This window comes from Microcaecilia unicolor, chromosome 9 (genome assembly GCF_901765095.1).
Source record: "Microcaecilia unicolor chromosome 9, aMicUni1.1, whole genome shotgun sequence".
In the NCBI taxonomy this organism is placed as follows: Eukaryota; Metazoa; Chordata; class Amphibia; order Gymnophiona; family Siphonopidae; genus Microcaecilia; species Microcaecilia unicolor.
Genome location: NC_044039.1, coordinates 144976776 through 144984962, shown reverse-complemented (window position 1 = coordinate 144984962; position 8187 = coordinate 144976776).

Below are 8187 nucleotides of genomic sequence, written 5' to 3'. Positions count from 1 at the left end.
GAAATTGCTCCCAGGTGCATAGCTCCCTTACCTTTGGTGCTGAGCCCCCCAAAACCCACTTCCCATAACTGTACAACACTACCATTGCCCTAAGGGGTGAAGGGGGGCACCTGCATGTGGGTACAGTGGGTTTCGGGTGGGTTCTGAAGGGCTCCCATTTACCACCACAAGTGTTAACAGGTAGGGGGAGATGGGCCTGGGTCTGCCTGGCTGAAGTGCACTGCACCCACTGAAACTGCTCCAGGGACCTGCATACTGCTGTCAGGGAGCTGGGTATGACACTTGAGGCTGGCAAAAAAAAAAAAAAATTAAAGTTTTTTTTTTTTAGGGTGGGAGGGGGTTGGTGACCACTGGGAGAGTAAGGGGAGATAATCCCCGATTCCCTCCGGTGGTCATCTGGTCAGTTCGGACACCTTTTTGAGGCTTGGTCGCGAAAAATAAATGGACCAAGTAAAGTCGGCCAAGTGCTCGTCAGGGATGCCCTTCTTTTTTCCATTATCGGCCAAGGACACCCATCTGTTAAGCACGCCCCAGTTCCGCCTTTGCTATGCCTCCAACACGCCCCTGGGAACTTTGGTCGTCCCCACGATGGAAAGCAGTTGAGGGCGCCCAAAATCGGCTTTCAATTATGCCAATTTGGGCGACCCTGAGAGAAGGACGCGCATCTCCCGATTTGTGTCAGAAGATGGGTGCCCTTCTCTTTCGACAATAAGCCTGAAAGAGACCCTAGGATACAACTAGCCTTGTTTTCTGCTAGTTCCCGATTTCTTTCATCAGTCTTAAAAAACTTGCTGCTTTTTAACAGATTTATAAATGATCTAGTGATGGGAGTAACTAGTGAGGTAATTAAATTTGTTGACGATACAAAGTTATTCAAAGTTGTTAAATCATAAGATGATTGCGAAAAATTGCAAGAGGACCTTTATGAGACTGGGAGACTGGGCATCCAAATGGCAGATGACATGTAATGTGAGCAAGTGCAAAGTGATGCATGTGGGAAAGAGGAACACGAACTATAGTTACATGATGCAAGGTTGCACATTAGGAATCACTGACCAGGAAAGGGATCTAGGTGTCATCATTGATGATACGTTGAAACCCTCTGCTCAGTGCGCAGCGTCGGCGGCGAAGAAAACAAATAGAATGTTAGGCATTATTAAGAAAGGAATGGAAAACAAAATGAGGATGTTATAATGCCTTTGTATCACTCCATGGTGTGACCACACCTCAAATACTGTGTGTAATTCTGGTCACTGCATCTCAAAAAAAGATATAGTGGAATTACAAAAGATACAGAGAAGGGCAATGAAAATGATAAAGGAGATGGGGCGACTTCCCTATGAGGAAAGGCTGAAGTGGCTAGGGCTTTTCAGTCAGCTTGGAGAAAAGATGGCTGAGGGGAGATATGATAGAGGTCTATAAAATAATGAGTGGAGAGGAACGAGTAGATGTGAATTGCTTGTTTATGCTTTCGTTAAATACTAGGACTAGGGGGTGTGCAATGAAGCTACAAAGTAGTACATTTAAAACAAATCAGAGAAAATATTTCTTTACTCAATGTGTAATTAAACTCTGGAATTCGTTGCCAGAGAATGTGGTAAATGCAGATTGCTTAGTGGGGTTTAAAAAAGGTTTAGATATCTTTCTAAAAGAAAAGTCTATAAGCCATTATTAAGATGAACTTGGGAAAAATCCACTGCTTATTTCTAGGATAAGCAGCATAAAATGTATTGTACTGTTTTGGAATCTTGCCAGGTACGTCTGACCTGGATTGGCCACTGTTGGAAACAGGATGCTGGGCTTGATGGACCTTTGGTCTGCCCCAGTATGGCATTATTTATATTCATATGTGTGGAACAAGAGGTGGCGCCAGAGGCATTGAGAGGCACATCAGGCAGGGGATCCTGAGCCCAACTTTCTGAAGCAGAAAAAACAATGAGGGATATGTAGTGTGGATTGTAGGGAGGCTGGTTCATGTGAGGCAAACTGGAAGGAGCACAGCAGCCACTGATCAGCAGGCAAGCAAAAGACCAGCTGCTGAGGCAGGAATGTGGAAGGGAAAGGAAGGAAGAGAAAGAAGTTAGATGAGAGGTGAGGGAGGAAACAGTGTGGCAGGAGAGACTAGGGAGATGAAGGATTAAGGGGGTGTGGACCACTCATATCTCACCAATGCAGGCACAGACTCATTCACATCTCACCTGCTCATTCATGCTTATTCATCTGTTATGGATTGCAGAGATATATCTTCACATTGACTGACTTTTTCAAACAGCCTATGAACAAGAACAGTGATCATATGCATAGTTGGTCATTCAGTATTAAGTAAAGAGAAAAGTTCAGTGGATAAAAATAGTTTGGTGTGTAACAACGAAACTGATAAAAGTGTGATTTAATGAGAGAGCAGAACTTGTACTGCCATATGCAAGCTGCAATTAAGTATATTTTGATTACATTTCTTAAGGCTGTAGTACTGTATTGCTACTGATTAACCAGGACACTCCAAGATATAAATATAGTAACATAGTAGATGATGGCAGAAAAAGACCTGCACGGTCCATCCAGTCTGCCCAACAAGATAAATTCATATGTGCTACTTTTTATTTGTATCTGTCCTCTTCAGGGCACAGACCTTATAAGTCTGGCCAGCACTATCCCTGCCTCCCAACCACCAGCCCCGCCTCCCACCACCAGCTCTGGCACAGACTGTATAAGTCTGGCCAGCACTATCCCCTCCTCCCAACCACCATTCCCGCCTCCCACCACCAGCTCTGGCACAGACCGTATAAGTCTGCCCAGCACTATCTCCGCCTCCCAACCACCAGCCCCACCACCGGCTCTGGCACAGACTGTATAAGTCTGCCCAGGATTATCCCCACCTCCGGCTCTGCCACCTAAACTCGGCTAAGTTCCCAAGGATACATTCCTTCTGAACAGGATTCCTTTATGTTTATCCCACGCATGTTTGAATTCTGTTACCGTTTTCATCTCCACCACCTCCTGCGGGAGGGCATTCCAAGTATCCACCACTCTCTCCGTGAAAAATATATATCATGTTTCATACAGTACAATACAATAGGGCTCTTATATCCCACAAAGTCCCAAGAGAGCTCCATGTGACTTACAATAAGGAAAAATCTGGGCATTCTCAGAGAGCTACAATTAAAAATGTAACCAAATAATATAAAATTATCTATTATATTTCTGAAAGAGATATTTTTAAAGAGCTTTTCTCTGTTATTTTTACACATTATAACCCTCCTAACCTACCCCAGAATGCAGAGCTGGGTGACACAGGATCCCTCAATGAGGTTGGAAAAAAAAAGTCTGAAATTCACTGCTAATCTTGCACCAGTAAGTACCTGTATGGCAGTGGGGTATCTTGTTATCTTTCCTCCCTCTCTGGGATTCATCCTTTGCCTTCACAATATCCCTGATCCTTTCCAGCCCCATCAAACTGAATGAAAGCCAACATTTCAACTTAATTGGGGGTGCTAAACTCAACATAAATTACCCCTCCTTGAACACAGTTAAGGATGCACAATAGTGGGGGTGCTCAAGCACCCCTGACACCCACACAGATGCAAACTATAAACTGAAGGCTACTGGTGGAAGTTGCAGCTGCAGAAGTTTGTCCCCAATCAGACATCAGGGGTTAGAGAGACCCTGAAATGGGAAGATGGGACCGAGAAGAGTACCTAGTGACAAATTAATTAGTGACTATGTAGCTTGTCACTTAAGTGAATTTCCTGTGTACTTCTCTTCTAAGACCCTCTTCCTGTATTTATTTATTTATTTTAGTTACATTTGTACCCTGCGCTTTCCCACTCATGGCAGGCTCAATGCGGCTTACATGGGGTAATGGAGGGTTAAGTGACTTGCCCAGAGTCACAAGGAGCTTCCTGTGCCTGAAGTGGGAATCGAACTCAGTTCCTCAGGACCAAAGTCCACCACCCTAACCACTAGGCCACAACCTCATTCTCTCTCCCCCCCCCCCCCCCCTCTCCTGAGTGAATTCTACTTTTACTGAACTTTGTATTGTTTTTTTTGTTGCCCTAGTCCAGTGATGGCAAACCTTTCAGAGACCAAGTGCCCAAACAGCAACCCAAAATCTAATTATTTATCACAAAGTGCCATTCCCCCTCCACCTCCCTCCGAGTTCCACAGGATCCCCCCCCTCCCTCTGAGTTCCACAGGATCCCCCCTCCCTCCCTCCCAGTTCCAGGGTCCTTCATCCCCTCTCCCTCCCTCCCTCCGAGTTACTGTGGAGTAATGTGCAAATGGGCAACTGAGAACTGTATATATATATAATTTTCAAGTCAGGCAAGTGTTATTGCTATGTATGGGCTGTTTTGGTCACTTCAGATGGCTTAGCAAAAAGAAAAGAAGGACATTGTGGAGAAGATACCTGCTCCTGAGCTGAAGAAACCACCTCCTGCTCACTTTCTGCAGTACTCGGCTCTCCCGCAGGTAGAGATGAACCCGCTACTGTTGCTTGGGGATCCGGAACAATCGACGTTCCCAGATCTGACGATTGACTCAGAGCCTCCTGATTCAGAGCCTCCTAGCAAACTGACTCTACTCCACTTCCTTCCTGACCCACGACGCGACCCGGCCAGAGGAGGAGCAGCAGGCACTAGCCCTGCCCCCCATAGCACAGCATAGGCTGGCGCCGCTGGCCACACCGCCCACCCACGCAGCACGCACCGCATACACGGAGCAGAGCGAATCGCGAGGCTGCCTGCAACTGTCCCCCCTCTCGGCGGCCCTAGCGACTGGGCGCGTGTGCCCTCTGTGGCACGCGTGCCATGGGTTCGCCATCACTGCCCTAGTCCCTAATAAAGTTATAATTGCAAGCTCTGACTGAAGACTTGAGAATCATTCAACATTAACTTACATCCCTGACCACTGCATTTCACACTCGGCCAACAACTTCAAGTCTCCTGAGCCATAGGACCAGCCCTTTGTTTAATGCTAGATTGGTAGAGAATACGGTTCAGGATTTAATGATTGAGAAATGGAGAAAGAACAAGTCATTACATACTTATACTCCTCTTAACTAAACTAGTGACACTAGTAAGAATTCAAAATGTGAATCAACCAAAAGTATGCACGTTTTATGCATCAGCACTTTTACTGGAATGCTGAGAAAACATTAAAATCCTACTAACTAAGGGGCATGCCAATTGAAGGATGTAAAAAAAATTATGATTAATGTGTATTAGAAGTAGTTTAATGCAATCACAAGCAGAGGGCCTATGTAGAACACATTCACCTTGGGGAGGGGGGTGACCATGCTAATGGTGGTTTGCTGATAGCACACAGTATCAATGCTGCATAATAATGCCAGAGTACCATGCATAAATTTAATGTGTGGTACTGTGGTGACATTGTGGAATATGGAATTAATGCCTGTTCTGTTAGGAAGTGATACCAAGCCACTGAAGAGAGTGAATTGTGTGCGGTGAGTGAGTGCATCTGTTGGATGTGAGTTCTGTGAGGAGTGCCTGTGAGCTGTGGCACTGTAAGGTGAGTGCTGTCTGGCATGGAGGAAGAGAGAGAACAAACTGGACATAGGCATACACAATACTGTACCACTCCAACAGAAAGTGCAGTGAGGGACGGGAGGAGAGCAGGTGGCCAAAGGATTGTGTGCAGCCAATTCTGGGAAGAGGGAGAGGAGCACCAAGGCAGGACATAGGTGAGAAATAGAAGACTCATTGACCCCACTCAGTCCGTACCAAAGAGATGACGAAATACTTGGTGTGAGGAAAGAAGCAAGGTATTACAGTGTGGGATGGAGCCTCACCAGCCAGCCAGCCAGCTACCTTGGCTACAAAACCACCTGAGAATCGGAAGAGCTTTCCTACCATAAGTGGGTATTATAGTTCCTGCCATCCTGGTAAAGATCCTGATCAATGTTGGTCAGCTACGTATAAGGTCAGGAGAATGTGACCAAGCCAGGGACAGCTGCATTGTAGGAGGGATCACTAGCAGGCACACTCATGGGTTATGGTAGGACCACAAAGACACATATATCAGCAGTGGTGTAGAGGTGGAGAAGGCCACTGCTCATGTGTTCCTCTGCAAAATTGGCTTCCTGAAGGTCATTTGTATCTCACTCTAGGTGCAACTTTCTCTTTGATGCATCACCAGCACAATACAGAACAAAAGATAACATGATAGTCTTGTATTAATAGCTATTATTAATAATCTGTAATTTATGTTTATAGTCAAGTGTGATACCAAAAGATTGGAGGGTGGCCAACGTAATGGCAATTTATAAAAAGGATTCCAGAGCTGACCTTGGAAAGAAGACGCTATTATAGCGAACAAAATTACTGAACATATACATAGGCATGGATTAATGGAACAAAGGCAATATGGATTTAAACAAGGGAAATCTTTTCTTGCCAATCTGCCACATTTCTTTGAAAGCTGAATAAAGGTGAGCTGGCTGATATTGTGTATTTGACAAAGTACCTCATCAAGGACTCCTGAGGAAATTAAATCATGGGATTGGAGGCAGTGACTTTAATGTGGATTAAGAACTGGTTAAAAGAAAACAGAGAAGGGTTAAATGGTCAGTATTCTCAATGGTGAAAAGTAAATAGTGGGGTTACCCAGGGGTCTGTGCTGTGACCGCTACTTTTTAACATATTTATAAATGTTCTAGAGATGGGAACTACTGAGATAATTAAGGAGTCCTTTTACTAAGGTGTGCTAACAGAGTTAGCAAGCGCTAATGCTCAGCACGCGCTAAATGATAAGACAACCATAGGAATATAATGGATGTCTTATCATTTAATGCACACTAATCATTAGCATGTACTAAATCCATTAATGAACCTTAGTAAAAGGACCCCTAAATTTGCTGATGACACAAAGAGGGGCATAATCGAACAGGGCACCCAAGTTTTCCTGAGGATGTCCTCACAGGACGTCCCGCTGAAAGGGCGGGGAAACCTGTATTATCGAAACAAGATGGGCGGCCATCTATCATTTCGATAATACGGTCGGGGACACCCAAATCTCAACATTTAGGTTGACCTTAGAGATGGTCGTCCTTAGAGATGGTCGTCCCTGGTTTTCAGCGATAATGGAAACTGAGGACGCCCATCTCAGAAACGACCAAATTCAAGCCCTTTGGTCGTGGGAGAAGCCAGCATTCATAATGCACTGGTCCCCCTCACATGCCAGGACACCAACCGGGCACCCTAGGGGGCACTGCAGTGGACCTCAGAAATTGCTCCCAGGTGCATAGCTTCCTTACCTTGGGTGCTGAGCCCCCCCAAACCCACTCTCCACAACTGTACAACACTACCATAGCCCTAAGGGGTGAGGGGGCACCAACATGTGGGTACAGTGGATTTGTGGTGGGTTTTGAAGGGCTCACATTTACCACCACAAATGTAACAGGTAGGGGGTCTGGGCCTGGGCCTGGGTCCGCCTGCCTGAAGTGCACTGTACTCACTAAAACTGCTTCAGGCACCTACATACTGCTGTAAGGGAGCAGGGTATGACATTTGAGGCTGGCAAAAAATATTTTTAAAGTTTTTTAGGGTGGGAAGCGGTTAGTGACCACTGGGGGAGTAAGGGGAGGTCTTCCCTGATTCCCTCCTGTGGTCATCTGGTCAGTTCGGGCACCTTTTTGATGCTTGGTCGCAAGAAAAAATGGACCAAGTAAAGTCGTCCAAGTGCTCATCAGGGACGCCCTTCTTTTTTCCATTATCAGCCGAGGACACCCATGTGTTAAGCACGCCCAGTCCCGCCTTCACTATGCTTCCGACATGCCCCCGGGAACTTTGGTCATCCCACGATGGAAAGCAGTTGGGGACGCCCAAAATTGGCTTTCGATTATGCCGATTTGGGCGACCCTGGGAGAAGGACGCCCATCTCCCGATTTGTGTCGAAAGATGGGCGCCCTTCTTTTTTGAAAATAAGCCTGAAAGTTATTCAAAGTTGTTAAATCAGAAGAGGATTGTGAAAAATTCAAAGAGGACATTACGAGACTGGGAGACTGGGAATCCAAATAGCAGATATCATTTAATGTGATCAAGTGCAAAGTGATGCATGTGGAAAAGAGAAACCCAAACTATAATTATGGGATGCAAGGTTCTACACCAGGAAAGGATTTAGGTGTCATCGTTGATGATATATTGAAAACTTCTGCTTAGTGTGCAAATAGAA